This window comes from Pleurodeles waltl, chromosome 5 (genome assembly GCF_031143425.1).
Source record: "Pleurodeles waltl isolate 20211129_DDA chromosome 5, aPleWal1.hap1.20221129, whole genome shotgun sequence".
In the NCBI taxonomy this organism is placed as follows: Eukaryota; Metazoa; Chordata; class Amphibia; order Caudata; family Salamandridae; genus Pleurodeles; species Pleurodeles waltl.
In genome coordinates this window covers 1207476153-1207500283 of record NC_090444.1, presented here as the reverse complement: position 1 = coordinate 1207500283, position 24131 = coordinate 1207476153, and the positions used below count along the sequence as shown (strand labels likewise).

Genomic DNA, 24131 nt, shown 5'->3' with positions numbered 1-24131 from the left:
AGAGTGCATTGCTGTAGTCAAGTCAGCTGGTGTTGAGGGCTTGTGTCACTGTCTTCCTTGTGTCAATGGGGAGCCACTTGAAGATCTTGCAAAACACATGGAGTGTAGGGAAATATGTTGAGGAGACATTATTTGCTTAGCGCTTCATGTACAGTTTGCTGTCTGGTATGATTCCGATATTGTGGGTGTGATCTTTTAGCGTCAGGGTTGGTCCCAGTTCAGAAGGCCATTACGAGTCCTTCCAGAGGTTTGTGTGTCTGCTGAAGATCAAAACTTCAGTTTTGTCCGTATTGAGTTTTAGGCAGTTGTCCCTCATACAGGTAGAGACATTTTTCATACAGTTGTGGAAGTTTGTTTTCATCACGGAAGGGTCGGCTGAGAGCGAGAGGATGAGTTGTGTGTTGTCTGCGTGTGAGATGATGTTGTGTGATCTGATGATGTCTGTGAGGGATGTCATCTAGAAGTTGAATAGGGTTGAGCTGACGGAACATCGTGTGGGATGTCGCAGATGGTGTGCTTGCCTTGAGAGGAGTGAGGAGGGAGACAGACTCTTTGGGTGCAACCTGTGAGAAAAGAGGTGATCCATCTGAGCGTATTGTCTGTGATCCCGATATAGCAAAGTCTAACGAGGAGTGTGTGATGAGAGACTGTGTCAAAGGCTGCGGAAAGGTTGAGCAGGATCAGGGCAGCTGATTCTCCTCTATCGAGTAGGGTGTGGATGGCATCTGTTGTGGCGATCAGAGCTGTCTCTGTGCTGTGGTTGGATCTGAAGCCTTATTGGGACAGGTCCAGTAAGCTGTTTCTCTCAAGGTGTTTAATGAGTTGGAGGTTGATGGCTTTTTCAAGGACTTTGGTGGGGAACAGGAACAGAGAGATCAAGCGGTAGGTCTAGAGTTAGTTGGGATCTGGGAAGGGTTTCTTGAGGAGGGGTCTGACCTCAATGTGTTTCCAGGCTTTGGGAAAGGTGGATGTATCTATCAAGGTAATAAGGATGGTGGTGAGTTGGCAGCTGATCTTGTCTTTTTTGAGGATAAAAATTGCGTGGGGGCATGGGTTGTTGGGTGCTCCTAAGTTCATGAATCTGGGTGTGTTGGCTGTGCTGAATTGATTTCAAGCGGTGAGTGGATGGTCAAAGATCTGTATAGGGGAGATGTTGTGGAGGTCAGAGGGCTGGGGGTTGAAGTTTCTCTAGATAGCCTGTATGTTGCTGTGGAAGTGGTTGGCGAAGGCAACGCAGAGTTCCTGGGAGGAGGGGATGGAGTTTTCAGGGGCTGATGGGTTGGTGAATTCTCTGATGATAGTGTAGAGTTCCTTGGCTTGGTTGGTGCTGCTTTCTATTTAGGGGGACAGGGCCGCTTTTTTTCTGCTTTCACCTGATGGTGGTTACTGTTGAGGGCTGATTTGATGGTGTTTCAGTTGGAGTGGTTCTTGCTGGTACTCCAACTTCTTTCGAGCTGTTTGCCTTTACATTTTGATGCGTTGAGTTCCGGGGTGTACCAGCTTGCTAGTTAGGGGGGAGTCTGCGGATTTTGGCTGGTTTGGTTGGAGCGATTTGGTCAGTGGTGCTGGTAATCCAGTTGTAATTTTGCACTGCTATCTCCAGGTTGGTGGTGACGTTGGGTTGTGTGGTGAAAAAGGCCTCAGTCCATTGTTGCTGGGTGACTTAAGCCCAGCTGAAGGATGTGGTTCTGTGACAGTAGGGGGCAGAGTGGGCAGGTACAACGATGGAGACACGCACAATGGAGTGGTCCAACCAGGTGAGTTCTGAGGTGTGGCTATACCTGATTCTGTTTCTGGACATAAAGATGGGATCCAGTGTGTGTCCAGCTTTGTGCATGGGGTCTGTAACCAGCTGCTTGAGGCTGATGTTGTTTAATCTTTCCAGGAGGTCTATGAAGTTATTATCTGTGGGATCATCTAGGTAGGAGTTGAGGTCTCCTAGGAAGATGCAGTGCTCGGAGTAGATGGCGAGGGGGTGATGAGTTCTGCGATAGTGTCTCTGAGGTTGCTGTGTGGTCCAGGAGGTCTGTAAGCAAGGGTACCTCTCATGGTGGTGTTGTTATCAGTGTGAAGCTGGAAGATCGTGTGTTTCATGAATGATGTGGCTTTGTTAATGGTGATGGTGCAGGTGACTTGCTCCTTGTGTATGATAGTGATGTCACCTCCTTTGTTGGTGTGGGTGCAGCTACAGAGTTTCATCTTGTAGCTGGTGAGTGTTGCAGTGGTGATATTGGGGGCTGATGTAAGGGGTAAGCCAGGTCTCTGTAATGAAAGTTACGCCGGGGCGAGGGTGGTGATGGTGTCCCAGTCTTCAGTTGAGTGTTTGCAAAGTGATCTGGCATTGATCAGGAGGCAGTTGAGTTGCTCCGGGGAGGTCTCGGACGGCAAGGGTGGTGAGGCGTTGGTGACGGTGGTGTTGGTAGGTGCTGGGCTGGAGGTGTACTGGCAGCAGATGCAGATGAATGGTCTGGCTGTGTTCTGGGGCGATGTGATGAAGCAGTTGTTGCGTCCTTGGCGCATAGAGCTGTGGATAAGTATATTAGGGGGGTAAAGGGGCAGGGTTCCTGGTGCTGGGCATGGTCCAGGCACGGGCGGGCGCAATCTGGCTTGCCTTTGGTGTGCCTTTGATGCCTGCCACATGCGCCCATTGCGCAGTCATACAGCAGCCTCCATAATTAGACCAGGGAAGTGGAAGAGACTGGCAGGGAGGTGGGAGTGCAACGAGCGGGAAACAGCAGGGGCAGAAAGTGGCGGGAGGAGAAAAGTGGACAAACAAACCAGGGCATCACAAATGTCCAAAGACCGTCATAAGGGACAAAAAAAACAATCTAAGTATACAAGTCAGGGGCATAAGTAAGAACAATGCAAAACCCAAGTATTCAAAAGTGAAGGAGCACAAATTAAAGCAAAACAACAAGGTGAAAAACAACCCAAAGTAAACAAAGCAAGGAGCACAGATGAAGGAGATTGCCTGTGGGCCTCAGGGACTGAGGGTGAGGCTACAGTCATGAGGAGCAGTTCAGTGCAGAAGGGGGAGGGGTTCACAGACCTGGCTCAGAGGATACTCACTGAAGGTCACACAGCAGCCTCCATAAGTAGTCCTGGGAGATGGGAGGTACTATCAGGGAGGCAGGAGGGTGATGAGTAGGAAATGACGGGGCAGGAAGCGGTGGGAGGAGTAACAGTGGTAAAACAAACCAGCACAATACAAATGTCCAAAGACAGGAGGAAGGGGCACAAAGCAACCTAAATATACAAGCAAGGGGCACAAGCAAGAACAAAGCAAAACTCAAGTTGTCAAAAGTGAAGGGGCACAAATAAAAGCAGAAGAAAAAGGCAAAAAAAAAACAAAGGGGCACAGATGATTGGGACTGCTTGGCAGGAAACCACAGGCTCCAACTTGCAGTCTTGGGGACTGAGCACAAGGCTGCAGTCATGAGGAGCTGTTCAGCAGCAGCAGGTGGAGCAGTGCTCAGAACGAGGGTTATAGGCTACTCACTGGAGGTTGCATAGCAGCTTTTATAAGCAGTCCTGGAAGGTAATAGGAGCTGTCAGGGAGGCAGGAGGGCAATGAGAGGGAAACCGTGAAGGTAGGAAGTGGCAGGATGAGCAAGGGTGGGAAAACAAACCAGGACAACACAAATGTCCAAAGACAGGAAGAAGGGGCACAAAACAACCTAAACATACAAGCAAGTAAAAAAAAGCAAAACCCAAGCATTCAAAATGGAATGGTACAGATAAAAGCAGACAACAAGGCAAAAAACAACCTAAAGTATACAAAGCAAGGGGAACAGATGATGGTGACCACTTAGCAGGAAACAGGTGGCTCAAACTGGCAGCCTCAGGGACTGAACATGAGGCTGCAGTCAGGAGGAGCTGTATAGTGGCAGCTGGGCGAGGAACGTTCAAACTGTGGTCAGAGGCTACTCAGATCAGAAACAGGACTGCCTAAGAATGGTTTTAGAGTAAATAGATATTTGTTGCCAACCAGAGATAAAGAGGAGGATTAGCAAGTGCTACAGTTGGAGGAGAATCCACATTTATGGCAGAGAAATTCCATTAGTGGATTGAGCTCTGGATTTAAGATGCTGTCAAGAAATTGATGGACTTTCTATTCACACCACAACACGACAAATTCTTGCAATCTGTCCCATTGGTCTTTTGCCCACCATGCCATTTCAGGTGGGACCCAACCACATGCAAATCAGTCTTGATTCCACTCCAATAGGAACAGTTCAGCTTGATCTGCCAGACCAGGTCCTCTCTGAATCAAAACACAAGCAGCCAAAACTGGTTTTGCCCTGATTAGGGTATGTCAGTCAGGTGTTTCTTGGTTCCAGTGGCACAGTGAGCATGAGACCCACATCTGGGCATACCCTTGCCACTTAGTGTGGCACATCAAACACACAAGCCTGGGTCTTAGAAACTCTTTGGCTCTAAAAACCTCTGGAGGACTGGAACAAACCTGTCAAGTGGATCAGTCAAAGGTGTGCTGCTGCTGGGCTAATGATTGAGGTTACTCTGACATGTGGATACCTCTTTGCTACATCCTGCCCCACTGGAGAAATCTGAGCTTCAAAAAGTGACTACGTCTAAAGGTAGAAATCTTCATTAGACAAAACGCCAAAAGAAACCGGATGGAGCGTGAAGTTCCCTGGGTGAAATTCACATTTCCCCCACTCTGAGCTTTCCTCCTAAAAGCCAATGGCTTCATCATAAACTCCTTCAGTGGGCATTCAACCCCATGGAACCCTCTTTGGTCACAGAGGGCCTGATTTAGAGTCTGGAGGAGGGCATTACTCCGTCACAAAAGTGATGGATATCCTGTCCGCCTTACTATGATCCCATTTGAGCCTACGGAGATCATAATATGGTGTATGTGATATCCATCATGTTTGTGACGGAGTAACCTGTCCGCCAAACTCTAAATCAGGCCCAGACTGTCTTGCTTCTCTGAGGATTTTTGACATTTATTTTACAGAGGAAGGTAACGTTTCTGAGCTGGTCTTCTATATCCGACCCACGCTCCATTGCAGTTGGCCAAAACATTCACCCAGGTGTCAGAAAAGGGTAACCAGATGACTGCAGATGCCACTTAACTCGTTTTGGCACTATTTTTGGTTCAGTGAGTGGCTTTTTACCACAAACCTTATAGTTCAACACCAAATGGCCGATGGTGTTTGGGGATCCTATACCACTTTCTCCAGATATGGGGAACAATATACTGTTTTTAAATTATAGACTAGGTGATTCAACTCCTAAGACTCCCACAATTCTTTTGGTGTTTTAAATCAGTCCTGATGAAGACTCCTCCCAAGTAAGTGGTGCTGCTTAGCTACATGTTTGGCAAGTTGAGTGCCATTTATTAATATGCGACTGAATTGTACTGTAATTTTGAAAGAACACTGAAAGTAGCATTGCAGATGTGTCTCCATAGTTTCTACTTTGTTCACATTTTAGCGATCATCTCTCCATATATGAAAATTCCACTGTGCCGTTCACTGAAGCTCCTATATATCATATATCTGTCTAAATTAGTTTCAGTCTGCTTACTGACAGTAAATGCCAATACCAGATGTGTGTGCATGTTGTTTGTTATGCAAGGGAAGCTCAGGCTTGATGCTTTCTCTGAGGGTAACATTGTTCTCTAAATACTGTAAACCCAATGCAAATAAATTGCCCAACCATCCCATGGGTTGGCAGTAAAAAAAAAAGACTAATTGGGGAGTCGTGGTCTGGCCGTGCTGCTGGGCCGTGTTACCACTTCACATGCTGTAATAATAGTTAAACCTGTTTTTAGGTACTAACATAATCATACCTGAGTAAATGTTCCTTCTAGACCGCTGCAATAAGCAAATTATAATACTCTATTATAACGAAAACGAACAGCATCGAGAAGGTCATGAAACAGTAACATTGGAAAACAGTTGCAGAATGCTTTGTAAATTATACAACGCTCATATAGTTTTTGTGAGGTATTTGGATAAATACTTGTATAGGTTCTGGGGCAGAAGACAACGGAGGTCATTACATTGCATCACTTATATCAATAACATTGTCATAGAAACGTCTGATCAATTTCCAAAATTACTTCAGTGTTTGAGCCCTGAACAAGTATGATAATGCCGATAAAACGTGATGCGTTTAAACTCCTACGATTAAAATTTAGAATTGTTCACAATATTGGAATACTGTATTTAGTGTCAATGAACGTGCGCATCGTTGAAACTTTGGAGAAGGGGAAACTCATGTTCAAAAAGTTAGTTTAGACTTTCGCAATTTATCAGCCTGCATGCGTAAAAAAATGGAACATCTAATTCCACCTGAGCGCATTGTAAACAAACTCATCGAAAAGGGTAAATTAATTTAGTAGTCAGAAATATTGCTGTCAAATGTTTGAAAATGCAGAACAAAATGTGACTTTACTCATCCTGAACAGTGCAGCCCTCCGGATGAAATACATTATGATTGTTTGACACCGTGTCTGATCAGACGAGCTGATACATTTGTTCTTGAGGTGCACTGGGACCTTAGACATTTATTTCTAAAGTGTTTTCAGGGCACCACAGATACAGATTAATTTTAGTTTCTAATTTAAACTGGTGTGATACATGGGAGAGAGAAGGTGACTTGGAAGCATTTATCTGCAGTATAGAAAATATCTAAGGATACATTGACACACGGAGAGGAAATAATATTTAATCTGGAAGTGTGACACTGTGCTATCCTCCCTACAGGAAGGCATGCCGATTCTTTACGAGAGTTGTAAAAATGAAATATATATCAAATATTTGCCATGATTATATTGTTTTAAAGTAGAGATAAATGCCCTTAGTCTGATTTATAAATAGTTTTTTGTCTCAAATAGACTTAGGCTAGGTTAGTTGTACTTGTGAAAAATGTGAATGTTTCAAAAAGAGGAAAAGTAAATAAAACAGGTTTGTGCTATCCAGCTGCTGTCCCATTTGCACAACTTAGTTGTAAAAGTTTTTCATTCAAGTAGAAGGAACATCCTAATACACCATTTTCACAGTGGGATTGTATAAAGAGTAACCAAGTTCAGGCAACGGAGGTGAGGGAAAACATGATAAAATTAGGTTGTTCCAATTTCCCTGCACCTTTTTCCCCTTATTGGACTAAGAAGAAATAAGCCCAAATGATACATGGGGCCATATTCCATAATGTGAGCACTGGCAGTGGCCAAACGTTTTGGGCTGAAGGGTAGCTGAAATGATTGAAGAGCTACAGCAGTGCTATTTTACCAGTTAGAAAGTGGTTAATAGTTACTTGTCACAGGAACGTTAAAAGCGTGTGTTGCTTTTAGCTGGAAATATCGCAGTGATTGCTGAAGTATTTAAATAAACAACTGAACTTAATACAATAACAACAAAGCAACATAACATCGCAAATAAAATATGACAATGCATATTACAAAAAAACTGTCAAAACAGAAAGTAAAACAAAACTTGCAGAACAGTGAAACAAAATCACATTTAAAAAATGCAGCACAAAAACATAGCAGCAAAGAACTCAACAGATCACATCACCAGCACACCAAAAGGCTACTTAGCAAACCTGCATAAAAGTTCGTACTGTACAGGACCACTTCCTGAATCCAGTTTCTTAGGGTCAAGCCTGCGAGTGCGTACGCTGGCACATGCATCTCGCTTGTGAGACTCTGTTGTGCTCACTAAGAGGGTTTGGAGCCCGTCTGTCGCTCAGTATTTGTTGGTTTGCAAGGCACTCTTTTTTGCAGTCTCGTTATTCGTCAAGGCACGCCTGACTTCATTTCCTTTCCCCTCTGTGGAACAGGGATCAAGCACTAATTGATTTCAACTTAATTAGTGTCCGTCTGCTGCTCCCGACCTGATTGAGGTGCTATTTTGTTCTTTTTAACTTCTAGTGCCCTGCAAACAGAAGGCTTGTAACTGGCAAAAGCGTGCCCAGCAGGAGCAGGACAAACAAAATTGCAAAGTTTCATTTTTTAAAGCTAACTTTCTTTTATTTTGCCAAGTAGTAGTTTCTACTCATGTTTTCTTTTGTTTTTGTTAGTGGGCACTGTTGTCGAAAGATGACAATTAACTTGTTCGAAATACTCAAGACCTATTGCATTGCAAATGCTTATTTATAATACAGTAGTAAGAATTGTTTAGAGCAGCCATTACCTCAATAGCGTCAGTCCAAAATGTTTTGCCGGGGCTGTCTAAAATGCAGTCAATGTCATGTCATGTTTTGAAAAGGTGTTTTAACAGTAGGCAGTGTGTTAAATAGCTGAAAAGACTATCATATTTTGGCAAGCATATTATTTTAGGTGCAGGGTTGTGTTATATATAGAAGAGTTTGCATCTTTCTTATTCTGATGCCTAGTTTTTTTCAATCAGGAAAAAATAGAGACTTATTCTCACATAAATGTTTAGAAAAATATTGATATAAGTGAGGCATATGTGTAGCCATCACTGATGAAATATTAATTAAGTAGGGAAAGCTGCACCTTGTTGAGTGATACTATACTGCTAACTAACGTGATGCTTTGGTAAAGGTAAGTCTCATAAGGAAAATAGATTAATTTCAGACATAAATGCCTCGAAATGAATGAAGTGAGGGCCGTTTTTACAAATAAAAATATGAATATTTATGAGCTTCAGTTGATTTGCTGGATGGAAATATTTAGGGACTGATCTAGACACAACTCCTAAGAGTTAAACATACTTGGGGAGGAACATTTGCTCCCATGTTTGATGACACAGTTTGTTTTGATCAAATTAAATTAATATGGGTAATGTATAGGAGGCAATTTCTTTAACCCGTTTAGTGTGGTTGCTGGTCCATGGCTGACACATGCACTCCCTCCTGGTGTGTTTGCGGCCATTGGCCGACACTAGAGAGGTGTATAAAGGGCCTTTATTTCATTTTTAGCTTAGCTGCTCAGGAAAAGCATGTGTCCATGTTGTGTTTTGGGCCTGCTCCTTTGACGGATATTAGGCTTACCCACACAAGTAATGGGAACTATTTTTATCTGGAGATTTGGGGAATTGATTGTTGACTGGTGGTAGGAAGTTTGTGGCTCCGCACAAAGTCCAGAAGTTTTTGCTCACAGTAGAATATTTGTTATTTCCAATTGGATTTTTCTGTATTTCTACCTTCCAAATGTAAGTCAGTGTGTGAAACATTTGAAAAATGCCCTCTGAATCACTAGTATGGGTAGCCACAAAATCATAGATGTTCAAGTACCCAGTGCTCCTATACTCCGTTTCTGGTTCCCATTTCAGAAATTTCTACAGTTTGAATTGCTCTATATTCACTGCACAATGAAAAACCATTGCAAGGTGCAGCTCAGTTGTTGCCTTTGTGTACCTTGTGTTCTTGGACAACCGATAACCTACAAACCCCATATATTTCTGCAACCAAGGTATTCTAGAAGATGTAGTAGGATATTGCTTTTGTAAATCTGCCATCATGACAAGAAATTACAGATAAATACATCATCTCAAATTACCATTTTCCTACTGATTTTCAGTTAGTATATTTGGGTACATTTTGAGGGATCTACTCAAATTGCCCCTTCATGAATTCAGTATTCTGTGTACATTTCCAGGAATCTGTAGCATTCTGATATCACCAATTGGTTTCATATTGGTTTTCACAACAAACTGGAAGTAGGTTGAAAGTACACACATTTGTAAAAATATTAGCTACCTCTAAGAAAAATTACCAAAACTATGGAACAAATGGGTTATCATACATCTATGCATGTCCTTGAAAGCTGAGAAGATAGTGAATTCAGAACAGCAAACGTTTAGTTGATGCACTTTTTAGCAGAGCACTTTTCCCTATTTTCTTCTGAAAAACCTAAAATGTGGCTATATTTTGGCTACTTTCTCAGAACTCTCCAGGGAAATCCACAAGCCATGGGTACTTTTAGAATCCCCATGAATTTGAAAAAGGGTGCAAATTTGGTGTAGATACCTAATGTGTAAAAAAGTTATGGAGTCCTAATCACAAAGTGCCCCCAAATAGTAAAAAATGGGCTCAGACCTGAGATGAAAAAAGCCTCAGCAGCTAAGTGGTTAAATAAACTACAATATGAAGATTTGTATACTTCTGACCTATCTGAAAAATGAGCTCAGTGGTTTGTGAAAAAAAGTTAAACAAATTGGAAGCCAAGCAACACTGGAGAAGACCACACAGAATATTTGTGCAACCTGAGGAACGGTCTTCAATCTTCATCATGGTCATAGGAGGGGGAGAAGGAAGAGCAGAGTGAATGCACTAAGTGTGCATGTCAGTTTGGCCAGCCATCTTAGGTGGGCCAAACTGTCATGAGCACTTAGGTTTTTCCAACCCGGCTGTGTTGCAAAGCCAAGCTGGAGAAACTGCACAGACTCTAGTGCACTGTCTGAGTGGCAGACCAAGCTGCTCAGAAAAATCCTGATGCTGCTCTCATGCTAGGTGTAGCACAAGAGCCTTGCCAGGATTGCATAGGGAGCCTGCAATTATGTCACTGGGGCTGTTGGGACACCAACAGTATCGGAAGAGGAGCGAGGCAGCTGGTGGCGGCAGGAACAAGTACGTTTTTTAGTTTTTTTAAAGCATTTTTTTCTCCCCATCCCGCCCTTCCTATTGAGATTTGCAACAGCTGCTGTTGTATCCAACATGGTTAAATCATTTTTTATCTATTTCTTGCTTTCTTGATTGGGCAGTCTACACTGATAGGTATGGTGGAGGCCTGACTGTTTATGACTTCCTCCCATGCACTAGCAGATGTGTTGCATGTGTTGAAATTCTTATTGGAAGACCTGTTTCATATAACTTGAAGCTAAAATTGATGTGTTTTTAATTATTGTTGGAAAGTGGGCTATTAGGGCAGGTAGGCATCTCCACTTAGCAATAGGCCACAATCACACACTGGGTCCAGTCAAGGTCTCAATAAATGAATCCTTACTCAACCCTTGGTACCTTAGCCTGCAAGCAGTTAGGCTTAACTTAGAATACAGGTGCGTAAAGCTTTTAATATAATCAAAACAGTAAATAAGTAAAACACAATACACAATAAAAATCTAACACCAATTTATAGAAATTGGAAAAAATGTTCCCTTTACAATAACATCAAAATGACAAAAATCCAATATCCAATATTGGGAACCAGAGACATGAATTGTTAAAGATTAAAAGAAAAACTAGTGCCTAGAAACAAATAACGCTCAAAAGGCTAAAACTTATCACTCTGGACAGAGACAAGTTCAGAGTTCAGGCCACGCACCATGTAACACTGTGACACTTACTTTTAATATTGTTTCTTGAAAGTAGTCCACAGCATCAGCCAAGGGTTCAGAGGCTCTGGTTTGCCTCTTGGGGTCTGGGACTACTACTCCCACAATGCATCTCATCAACCTATGGAGCTTTTTACAACTGTTGCTCAAAATGTTTCCAAACTTCTTGATCTTTTTTCCAGCGGTCCATGTGGGGCCTTGAAATGTCCACAAACTTGATCCAAGGTTCCAGAAGCTCTGATGTGCTTGTTGGGGAGTTGGGACTACAATTCCCTGAATGCACCTAGTCAGAATCGTCAAATGGCCACTGGACGCTGGTCAGCTGGTCTCTTCTTGCAGGACTTAATAAAGGGGACTCTGGTCAGCTCCTTTGTACCTGTAGCTTACAGGGAGTCCACTCCTGGAGTTGCAGAAGCAAGGCAATGTCCTTTTCGTGGTGAAGCCCAAAGTGTGCATCTGGTGCAGTCCTTGTAAGTGCAGTTCTTCAGGTGCAGACCAGCGGTTCAGCAGGACAGTCCTTCTCTGGGACTAGACAGCTTAGAGTCCACTAGACACAAGCATAACTTCTCTGAGATACACTTAGTCAAGGTGTGCTCCTTCATGATCAAATTGTATAGCCTCTCATAGGCACTTACTTTGTAGCCCTGTATCCCGCCCTCTAGTGCCTTAACCGAGGCGTCTACAAAGTCAACCCACGACTGGATGTCCTTAGACTTCATCCTATACTGCTTTTGGGTGAGACCAAACTTCTGGATGAGACATTTTTTCATATTGGGATAGGATTCTGTCTCACTCTCCCCAAGGGTCAGGAGCCAATCCCTCCCAGAGAGTGGGATCATTTCAAACAGAAGTGAAGCCCAATCCTGTGGTCTAACCCTTCTCATCCTGAGAGCCCTTTCAAAGGTTGTCAGGCACTTGTCAATGTGGTCACCCTCCTGGTAGATAGGAACAATGCCGCTGGGTAGTCTGGTGCAAACTCTACAACCCATGGGCACCTCTATTTTTCTTCCACCATCTCTCTGTTCTCATCTTACCCACTTCTTCTCCAGGGCCAACTTCTCTGCCTCTAAAGCTATGTAGGCTAACTGTCCTTAAGTTCCCTCTCCCTGATGACCAGTTCTGCTCTGCTTCTTCTTGGGAGAATACTACAGACCCTCCCCTCCCACTTTCCCAGGACTGGGCCCTGACTTCTGAGGTAAGGGACAGGCAATCATCATCCTCTTCCCAGAAGTTGGAGAGGACATCTCCCCCCTCCTCTTCTATCTCTGGAGCTTTCGCTGCTTCTAGTAGCATTGCCCAGGCTTCAAGGGACCTTACCATTTCAGCCTTCCTAAGGTTGATAGCAGCAGGTAACCCTCTCTTTCTGCACAACACCCTAAGCTCTGCTGCAGTGAGTGGGGGTAAGCTAGCCAGATCAAGCTCCATAATATCCCTTGTTTTAGGTCTCAAAAAGCTTTAGTACCAATTGATCAGAACAATTTAGAAAAATGAAAAATGAAGTAATTAAAAAACAACTAGTCCAAATTTGAAATATCAAAACAATTTTGTTCTAAGTCAATTAAGAGGATTTTTAACTTGCTTCACTTAAATGCTGTACTATGACACTAAACACTAGTACTGGATCCCACCACTGTGCACCACAAATGTTAGAGAGTTGGTTATTGGTAAGGGCAGGTAGGTACCTACACTTAGCAATAGGCCACAATCAGCCACTAGGTCCAGTCAAGGCATCAATAAATTAATCCTTGCTCAACCCTTGGTAGCCTGGCCCACGAGCAGTTAGGCTTAACTTAGGAGACAGGTGTGTAAATCATTTAATATCACCAAAACAGTAAAACACACCACACAATCAAAATCCAACAGCAATTTATAAAAATAAGAAATATTTTAATCTTTAAAATAACACTGAAATGACAAAAATCCAATGTAGGGAACCATAGATATGACTTTTTAAAGATTAGAAGTAAAACTAGTGCTTAGAAGCAAATAGGGCTCAAGGGGTTAAAAGGTCACATTGGACAGGGACAAAGTCCAGAGTTCAGGCCACCCACAATGTAACACTGTCACACTTACTTTCAGAAGCATTACTTGAAAGTGGTCCACAACACCAGCCAAGGGTTCAGAGTCTCTGATTTGCCTCTTTGGGTCTGGGACTACAACTCTCACAATGCACCTCTTCAATTTATGGAGCTTTTTACAACTGTTGCTTAAAATTTCTCCAAACTTCTTTATCTTTTTTTGAGAGGTCCATTTGGGTCCTTGATATGTCTACAAACTTGATCCAAGGTTCCAGAAGCTTTGAGTTGCTCCTTGGGAAGTTGGGACTACAATTCCCTGAATGCACTTGGTCAGAATCCTCAAGTGGCCACTGGACACTGGTCATTTGGGCTATTTTTGCAGGACTTGATAACGGGGGCTCTGGTCTGTCCTTTGTACCTGTAGTTTACAGTGAGTCCACTCCTGGGGTTGCAGAAACAAGGCAAAGTCCTTTTCTTGGTGAAGCCCAAAGTGTGCAGCTAGTGCAATTTTGTGAGTGCAGTTCTTCAGGTACAAACCAGGGGTTCATCAGAGCAGTCCTTCTTCTCCAGCATCTTCTTCCAGCAGCGATCTGAATTGTGGGGCAGCTCAGCCATATTTATACTTGCTCCTGGGTTGGGAATCAGGGGGTGCTCCTGTCCACTGGGGTGTAGGCTGAGCATTTCCTGTGAAGTGTGGCAAAATATACCCAGAAAACAACATTCTCCAAAAATCCAGTATGGAGAAAAAACATCCTTGCAGGTTAGATCTGGCTGAGCTAACCCACTGGTGTAGCTAAGTTCCCTTAACATACCCCTTCCAGTCCCTCTTCGAGTCTAACCATCTGTCTGGGGAGCAGGAAATGGGGGAAGTCCAGTTTCTGCACCAAGTGGTTTTCCCTCCTTTGAAGACCAGTTTGGCTCCTCCTCCCCAATCCTGCTCTGCCATCTGCTGTAGCAGTTCTCCACCAACCAAATGCTTCCTTTGGCTCAGCCCATGCCACTTCACATCTCACTAAGTTAGCCTGAATCAGGCTGCCAGAGCCTGACTGTTAGACTTTTCATCCTTGGCGTGGTCTCCCTTAACTTTTTGCCTCTGTTTCTCAGGTTGTTGATGTGTGCTGGACTCTGATTTTGCTGTTTTGGTTACACTGGGCACTTTACCACTGCTACCCATTGTTAAAGTGCAAATGCTCATTTACAAAATGTGTATGTAATTGGTTTATCCATGATTGACATATTTGATTTATTAGTTAGTCCCCAGTACAGTGCACTAGAGGTGCCTAGGGCCTGTAAATCAACTGCTACTAGTGGGCCTGCAGCACTGGTTGTGCCACTCACCTAAGTAGCTCTGAAAGCATGTCTCAGACCTGCCATTGCAGTGTCTGTGTGCAGTTTTACCTGTACATTCGACTTGGCAAGTGTACCCACTTGCCAGGCCTAAACCTTCCCTTTTCTTACATGTCAGACCCCCCCAAGGTAGGCCCTAGGTAGCCCCAAGGGCAGGGTGCAGTGTATGGTTAAGATAGGGCATATAGTAATGTGTTTTATATGTCCTGACAGTGCAATATTGCTAAATTCACTGTTGCAAGGCCTATCCCTCTCATAGGTTAACATGGGTGCTACCTTTAAATCTGATTAAAGTGTAGATACCCTTTGGGAGTGGATGGACATGTGGAGTTTGGGGTCTCTTAGCTTACCATTTAAAAATATATCTTTTAGTAAAGTTGATTTTAAGATTTCGTGTTTGAAAATGTCACTTTTAGAAAGTGAGCATTTTCTTGCTCATACCATTTCTGTGACTCTGCCTGGTTGTGGATTCCCTATTTGGGTCAGTTTGACAGTTGGGCTGGTTGCACCTCACACTAGATAGTGACACAAAGGGAGCTGGGGTGTAGCCTGCATATCCTGATGAGCCATCTGTGCTAGAAGGTAGGGGAGGAGTGGTCACTCACACCTGAAAGGGATGTGGCTGCCTTCACAAAATGCAGTCTCCAACCCCCTGGTGAGTGCCTGGGGCCTGGCCTGGGCAAGGCAGGATTTCACATTCAAGAGTGACTTTGCTTTGACGTGGGTCTACTTCAAAAGAGAAATTGGATATAAGAAGGGCACCCAAAACTACAGACTTTAGAACACTTCTGGAAACCAAGAGGAACCTCTGCCAGGGGAAGAGCTGAAGAGCTGCGGAAGAAGAGCTGCCCTGCCTGTGACTGTGCTTTGTGGAGCTATCCTGCAGTGGCTGCTTCTGCCAGAGTAAGAGGGCAAAGACTGGACTTTGTGTGTCTTCCATCTTGTGAAGATCTCCAAGGGCTTGATTTAGAGCTTGCTTCCTGTTGTTTGAAGTCTCAGGGACAGCAAAGGCTTCTCTCTGCCAGCACCTGGAGTCTCTGGAGAGACTCCTACTCTGCCCTGTGGAACCCATCCAGTTCCTGGGACCCTGAAAGGAGAAGCTGGCAGCCTAAGAGGAAGAAATCCACACACAGAACACCGTGCAGGGAAAAGATCGATGCGACTCCGATCTGCGGCTGAAGAAACGACGTGCCGCCAGCTTCGCGGCTGAAAATCGACACTCGCCTGCAACGCGACCGAAGAATTGATGCACGGAGCTGGAGAAACGACATGCAGCATCGCTGACGGAGGATTGTGAGATTGCAATCCACGCTGCGTGGTTTTCAGATCATTGTGCAGCTGGATTTCCGACACAAACACCGCTGGGCGTGTAAAAACAACGCAATGCCTGCCCGAATCCGAGAGTGCTGACCGGATCGACGTTATCGCTCTCTTGCGGAGAGAAGAAACGACGGGCCCGACCCAATGAAAGGAGAAACGACACAAGGTCTCACTCGTGAGTGAAATTGACGCATCGCAAGCCCTTTTTGACGTATACTCGCCCGTGCTGGGTTATTTTTGACGCACCCTAGGTACATTTTCACACTAACAGTGTTACTTTTTGCTTTTTAATTGATAACTTGACTTGTGTGTAGTGGATTTTTGTCATTATTTCCTATTTTTCTAAACCTGTGTTGTGTCCTTCTGTAGTGTTTTCATTAAGTTCCTGTGTGTGTTGGTACAAATACTTTACACGTAGCACTCTGAAGTTAGGCTACTTCTCATGCCAAGCTACCAAGGGGGTAAGCAGGGGTTAGCTGAGGGTGATTCTAATTTACCCTGACTAGAGTGAGGGTCCTTGCTTGAACAGGGGGTAACCTGACTGTCAACCATAGACCCCATTTCTAACACTGACCAATCAGGAAAGGGCACTACAGGGCTGAATTTGGTACCTTTCATGAGGAGTTCTAAAACTCTTTCCCTGTACTAGTTATAGAAAACTCAACATTGCCTAGTTGTTGGATTTATTATAACATTTCATTTGGTACCAAACTTGATATATTTAGCTCATTCCTATTGGAACTAAGATTTTTTTTTTAAAGTCTCCCAATATTAGGCTATGGGGTCCATTGACTACAATGGGGAAAACAAATGTGGCTATTTTTCCCTCACCAGGGCTTGTCAAAATATATTTTTTAAAGTCCCTGCTTATATTTACACCTCACCCGACACTTGAGGCACCTGGGGCAGACCTTAGGGGTGACATTTGTAAAAAAGAAAAGCTAACTGGAGACTTTGGAAGTACTTTTAATTCCCAAGTAGAGTTTGGGGTTACTTTTAACTTGAAAGCAGCCAGCAAGGTGGGCCTGTCTTTACAATGACACCAGGGACCATAATAGAGCACCCAGGGGTGCCCTTGCAATACTGAGATCCCTAAACCTACATGCTCTACCACATACTATGGACTTATAGGTAGGTAGTCAGAGCCAGTTATAATTATTCCTAATTTGCATATACCATTTTAAACAGAGCACTGGCCCCGGGACTGGTTTGCAGTGACCCGGGCACTGTCAGAGTCAGAACACACTGGTATCAGTTGAAAATGGGGGCAAAAAGTGAGGGGGCTTCTGCAATTAGCTACCTTTTCCCACAATTTTTTTTGTTTTGATGCATCATCTGTCCCCATAGTTTTTTGGACCATTTTGTTGACCTCAGCTCAAGAATTAATGTGCAAAAATACTGTCACCAAATGAGAACCATGGACAAAGGTATATTCCCGTACAGCTGTGCTTCTTTAGTGCAGGTTGTTGCAGCTAATTGTGCCTTGAACTCTCTTTTTTTCCAGTCTTATGAAAACAGTCTACAGCTGTGGGTTGTCTTGTATATTCGCAGGACTAACTTTCTTCTCAAGGGTTTAGCAAAAGACCAGCTTCTGTGGTCCTCAGAGAACCATTTGGAGTTATTGATTTAAGTAAAAGCAAGGGGTGCCCTCATTACTTTCCTGGATATACAGCAGTTGTCTTCGTATCCTGTCAGAATACAGCATCCTTCTTACCTGTGGGATGATGCACTAGCAATTGAGTTACTTTTGTTAACAATTTTTGATAAAGGCCCAGGTGTACCAAGCTATTTTGCAGTTGCAAAGGGCGAAATTCACCTTTTAGGACCTCAAAATGAACTTGTTGCATGTACTATCCCTATTTTGTGAGTCGGTATCCTGTTTCTGACTCACAAAATGGGCATTGCGAATCACTTATTAGGATGGTGCGTTCCAAGGGCGTCCCTTCCTAATAGCGAATCGGAGGTCCATGTATGATTGTTTTGAGACTGTGAATGTGGTTGCAAAACAATCGCAGTTACCACCAATTTCAAATTGGTGATAACCTTGTCGCAAACGGGAAGGGGTCCCCAGGGTACCACTTCCCCTTTGTGAATGAGGGCACCAACATTTTTTCAGAGAAAGCAGTGGTCCCACGGACCACTGCCTACTGTGAACAAATGCAACTGAAACGTTTGATTTTTCTTTTGAAATGCATCCTGTTTTCCTTTAAGGAAAATGGGCTGCATTTAAAAAAAAAACTGCTTTATTTAAAAAGCAGTCATAGACGGGGTAATCTGCTGGCCCCAGTAGGCCACCATCCCTGTGACTGCACCCATTCTTAAATGGATCAGAAATTGTGACGTGCCTCATGAATATTAATGAGGCAGGTCCCTTGCAACCCATTTGGGAATTCTAACAGTGTCCTAGACACTGTTGTGCATTTTGTTTTGTGACTAGCAATTTGCGATTCATAATGAAATTACAAAACAATTGTTGTACATTTGTCCCAACATTCCTGCACAAACCCCTTTTTACCTCATGCAATATTTCATGTGATTTATGACAAAACTATTTCCTACAAAGCTTAATTCTCAGTTTTTCCAAATTGCTAAAAGAAAGTCTTGGCATAGATAGATTACTCCTACTGCCATGCTCCACCCAAACTCTTCCCCTTTCAGTTTATTAATGATCTGTCAGAATGCACTAAGTTTGTGCTCAGAATGCAATAGGATAGATGTGCTCTTTCGTCTCTCCCCATCTCCAGCATTGACCACACGCACAGAGAAATGAGAGTGAATGCTAGAAACAGGGAAAGGGGAACGTGATAAGAAAAAAAAAACATAGACATGGGAGTCCTCAACTCTGAGTTGTCATTTCAAATAGTTACTGATGCCTCTAGATTCTAGTGAGTGCCTAAAGGTAAAGTGATATCTTTAGTAACTTGCATTGCCAGTTCTGGAGTTTTGGACTGAGCTGTAACAGTGAATCAATATACCTTAGTTATATTTCTGTGTAACCAGCTGCCTGCACTTTGATGGGGAAATTGTAATTGCTGAAAATCATAAAAAAGATTAACATTTTAAATATATATGCATTGACATCTGATTATGAGTGTAAGACCTACCAGAAGCTTTGAAACAATGCACTGTCTGTAGAAGTTAGATTATAGTTTCTCCTTAACTCATATCACTGCAAGGAAACTAGAACACATTAATATTCTGCAATTCCTATTTTAGCATCATATGTTAAAATGCTAGGTCTCTAATACTTTATATTTGACATATAAACATAGTATGAGCAACATAGCCCTGATGTAAGAATCCTTCCTGTTCCATCGCAGGATAACCATCATGTATAATGCTACAATTCTACAATCTTTCAGAGTTCATAATAAATGCTCAGACAGGACATCATATAAAATGACTCTCAGAAATACTTCCCTGCATCCCAAAAGTCCTTCAAAGAAATCTAAGGAGGTAACTTTCCTTTGGCAAGGAAATCCTAGATCGAAATAGCAGAATCCTGGCACTAGCAACATCGCATACAATTGAGTAGCAAAAATGTCACGGGCCAATCATATCCAGGAATCCAAGATGGAAAAGGTATCTCCAAACTATTTGAGGGTTTATGATCTACTCGTAAATGCAGTTTGTATCAGGAGCTGTTGCATATTAAGTTTCTCCATCCATTCAGGGGCAACACTTTCCTGCGAACACCAGGCATTCTTTCCCTGAGGTGGACTCAGCACCCGTGGGATTGGATTACTGCTCCCCCGGCTCAAGTCATGAGAGGTCAAATAAATACCTTCAACCCTGCCACTTGACATAATCAAAGAGTCACGTGGCTGATCCACTGAGTTCTCAGTTGCAGGGAGTATCATTCTTGCCTGTGCATGTGACCATTTTACTGCACAATCATTTACATTTAATTAAACAATATATCTTGAATCAGAATAATTTTATTTTCTATGCTTGTATTTCATTCTTGTTTCTAAAGTTAAAAAAAACCTCTGTGAGCATCCAAATAATTGTTTTAGGAAAGGTTAAAAAAACGTATTAAATATTAATTTTAAATGTGTTTCTCAATAATTTAAAGTAACATACATAGGGGCCGATTTATTAACATTTCACTCAAAAAGTGCAGCAAGACAACTTGATGGTGAGTTTAAGTTTAGGTTTGTTTTGGAATTCACATGACTGCATTTTAATAGTAAGGTCATGAGTGCAGAGAATCAGAACTCCGCACATATATAAGATAGGCATGTTTTATCTTTTTATGTGCGGAGTTCTCCGCCATGACTGCAGAGTCTCCAACTTGTAAAACTATTCTTAAAATGTGGTTTTGTGAATTATAAAACAAATGTAAACTTACACAAAAGTGTAAATTAAATTCCTGAATCAGGCCCTATATTTTTGTTTGCAGCTATTATAAACTTTGTGGGCTCATTTCACAAAAGGAAACTTTCGTTCAGAGATCTCCACACACATTGCTCCCTATTCACAAAGGTAAGTTTCTATGACTATATCAGTGTAGCACAGATTTCTGCCTATATTAAGGTAGAGGTCTCCACCTGGATGCAATTCATCAATTATTGGTGGAAATCTGCATTTACATGAAGATCTTTCGAGTCTCCACCTCTTCAAATGAGGGAGGTAGATTCCCCAGTAACTTGATTTATATTTATAGATCTACTACTAAAACCCCACACTTCAGTTTCTGTTATCCTTCTTTTTCTGGGGATCTTCACCAACGGGGTGAACATCTCTGCACTCGGGACATAGTACTCTGCTGACAGGGCTGTGAACTGCAGATAGGATGGAATAGGAAAAAACATAGACCCTACTTAAATTACATGCACCTAGGCTGCAGATTGAACCATTCAAGAGGAAAATAAGTAGTTGGCTGCTATAGGATCTACATGGTGTGCCTCAATATTCCCTTAATGAAGTGCAGAAGGCAGCCATGTGGCTTTGAGTCATTGACAGGGTGATTACGTTGGCCTGGTGGCACACACCATGAGAGACCGCACAAAGAATCGCCAAGTTGAGAGGAGGCAGGTAGAGGGTGTAGGTGGCCAAAGCTCTTCCTGGAGGCAGACCTGGATCCCAGCTCTGGCTACTTCCCTCTGAGGAGTGTGTCCTTACTGATTGCAATGCACCCTGAGAAGTTATATCTCATGCTGTTACTGGGAATCATATTTTAAGTATAAACACACCCAATGCTTAAGATGAGTCTCATGTCACTAACATTTATAAAGTCACTTGGCATTCAATCAAAGTCTATTAGTTCACTTCTAATTTAGTCAATGCTTTACATTTTCTCTACACCTGTTTAAACTATTAAAAACTCCCTTTTCTATTTCCCTATTTTTTGCTATATGATGTTAGTATTCCATGTGTCCATTGATTTCTATGAGAGCGTGTTGCAGTTCCTTTTGGGTGGCAATCTGTGCTGTTTGACTTCCTCCAAAGCTTAACTGTTTTGCAAGCAGTACTATGGTAGTAGTAACTTGCAATTTTCTTACTCGTACATGGGTGTGTTATTTTTATTTCCATTTGCCTCTCTAAACTTCTCCTTAAAATACCATAAAGCACCCCTATTTATTAGAAAAAAATTCCCCAATTTTCCAGTTACTTCCCCTTGCCACATTTAATAATAAAATAGAGAAATCAGTGTGTACAGATTTCCACATTCATGCCAGAGATCTCCGACCAGAAGAGAAATAGACAGAGATCTCTGAGTATCATTTATGAGTATGGGAATTGATACTACTGGAGTACTGCTTCTCATTCATAAAAATGGTTCAGTGAATAGCTCTTTCAGTTTTCACTGAGATGGTACTCACAGGATCTGGGCACAAATCTCCACCAATTAGTAAGATTTATGAGTATCCACTCCTATGCACAATATAGTAGAGGCTCCTATGAGTGAAACTACAACCATAAAGTTAAAATAAATGTACTACTAGCAACTTTATAACCAGATTTGATTTTGAGATCTATGCCTATAAGCAGAGATCTCTGCTTTAGAAGAAGAGATTGGACCCATCTTCCACTTGGACTACAAGCCCCTGTGGCTGCCAGGGACAAGGTGCAGTCTTTAAGATACAGCTCATCGTTCCCAAGAGGAAGAGGACCTTCACTGAGGCGGAAACAGACCATTTAGTTACCTTTGTTGTTGATGATTAAAGGGATGAAGGAGAAATCATTCTGGAAACAGATGACAAAACCCTTGCTTGGTGGGGCTCTTGATCAACTCAAAGCAACTACTATTGAATGGTGTGAAGGATGCTGAAGCTTGAATACTAGACCTAGTATGAACCCAGGTGGGCTCATTAAGAAACAGTATAAATCAGTACAAATCTTAAAAATATTGGAGCCTCTACTGCAAAGTAATATGGAAAAGCTTCCAAGTGAGAGAGAGACGCACACCAAGTAGTTTGATGGCCACTTTCAACTATGCCGTCAATTAAACCATCTTAACTAATCAGCTAAACACTACTCAGACACCTAGTGATAGGGTATCTATATCCAGGAGTGTGTATAGGTAGTGAAAAGAAAATATGGACTGTGATGAATATGGTGGTAAGGGAGCTCCCATACATCAAGGTGCTCAATATACTGTAGCTCATAATGTTCCTACTAACCAAAGGACATCAGCTGATTCCCCTATTACACATAATATTAAAGAGACAGAATATTTAAGCAAGTACTTTAATGAGACAGACACTTTGAGATCATTAGAGGTGACAACCTCAGCGCAACACAATTACCAAAGAGGAATATTTCATTCTTTCATTTAATAGCCAGGAGACAACCCACATGCATCCCAGTGTTACATAATGCAGTAGCCAGTTGAATCAACATAGATCAAACCAGTGAAAAGCCCCATGCAACCCTCCTGTAAGCAATCACAGAATTGAACTTAATCCATACAAATACAAGCTCCTGACTTTGCTACATATGTTCTGCAAGGGGGCTCTAGATACTAGTCTCTATATAGCTCTACAGATTTAGGGGCATATTTATAGCCTGTTTGCGCTGAATGTGCGGCAAAGATTTTGACGCACATGCGGCGCAAACCTTGCCCCATATTTATACTTTGACGCCCGAGCCGGCGGATGTCAAAATTCCTCTGTGTTAGTCATTTTTTGGATGCAGGAAACTGCCTTGCGTTAATGACATGCAAGGTAGGCGTTCCTGCCCAAAAAATGACTTTAAGGCCTGTGTGCCTTATTTATACTCCTGTGTTATTTTGACGCACAGGAGAGGGCGGGCCTTAAAAAACAGCGCACAGCCTGATGTGCGCCGTTTTTTAACGCTTGTGTCAGGGCAGGCGTTAAGGGACCTGTGGGCTCACTTCCATGGTCTCTGACCATGGAAGGAGTCCAGAGGTGCCCTTCCCTGCCCCCAGGGACACCCCCTGCCACCCTCGCCCACCCCTGGGGTCACCCATGGATGGGGGGACCCATCCCAGGTAAGTACAGGTAAGTTGAGGTAAGTATTTTTTTTTTTTAAGTGGCATAGGGGGGCCTAATTTGGACCCCCCTACATGCCACTGTGCCCAATGACCATGCCCAGGGGACAGAAGTGCCCTGGGCATGGCCATTGGGCAAGGGAGCATGACTCCTGTCTTTGCTAATACAGGAGTAATTTCAATGGGGGTTGTGCGTAAAAAAATGGCACAAATCCGGTTTAAGGCATGATTTTTGCCTCAAACCTGACTTGCACCATTTTTTGACGCACAACTCCCATTTTTCCCTACACCAGCACTGCCTGGTTTGAGTAATTTATTTTGACTCAGACCAGTCCGCAGCACGACTACCATCATTCCTTAAATAAGGCACCCGCAAGGCATGTAGGAATGGCGTTAGCCGGCAGTAAATGTTTTGACGCAAACCAGCGCCGGCGCTGGTTTGCGTCAAAAAGTATAAATATGGGCCTCAATCTGCACAAGCGACCTAGAGGACATACATAAAAAAAACTAGTTTATGAAAGATTCTTACATGAGAGAGGTAGAGTGCAATGGGAACATCAAAAACCAGGCATATTCTCACTACAACTTGCAGCAATTAACAAAGTGAGACCTTTGCCCAAAGAATGCTGAAGTTATTCCTAAAAAAAGTTATTGAAATGAAAGTAACTCAGATACAGTTTATGGAGATCTTTGAGCCACTAAATGAAAATGTGGATGTTC

At 42.9% G+C, this 24131-nt stretch overlaps 1 long non-coding RNA gene across 1 annotated transcript in view; it reads right to left on the bottom strand.

Moving 5' to 3' along the window:
- Positions 1–7698, bottom strand: part of LOC138297373 (uncharacterized) — a 91264-nt gene extending 83566 nt beyond the window's left edge. Inside the window, exon 1 of the long non-coding RNA XR_011204063.1 lies at positions 7576–7698. This is a non-coding gene — a long non-coding RNA (uncharacterized lncRNA). The remainder of the gene's footprint in view (positions 1–7575) is intronic.
- Positions 7699–24131: the final 16433 nt, after the last annotated feature.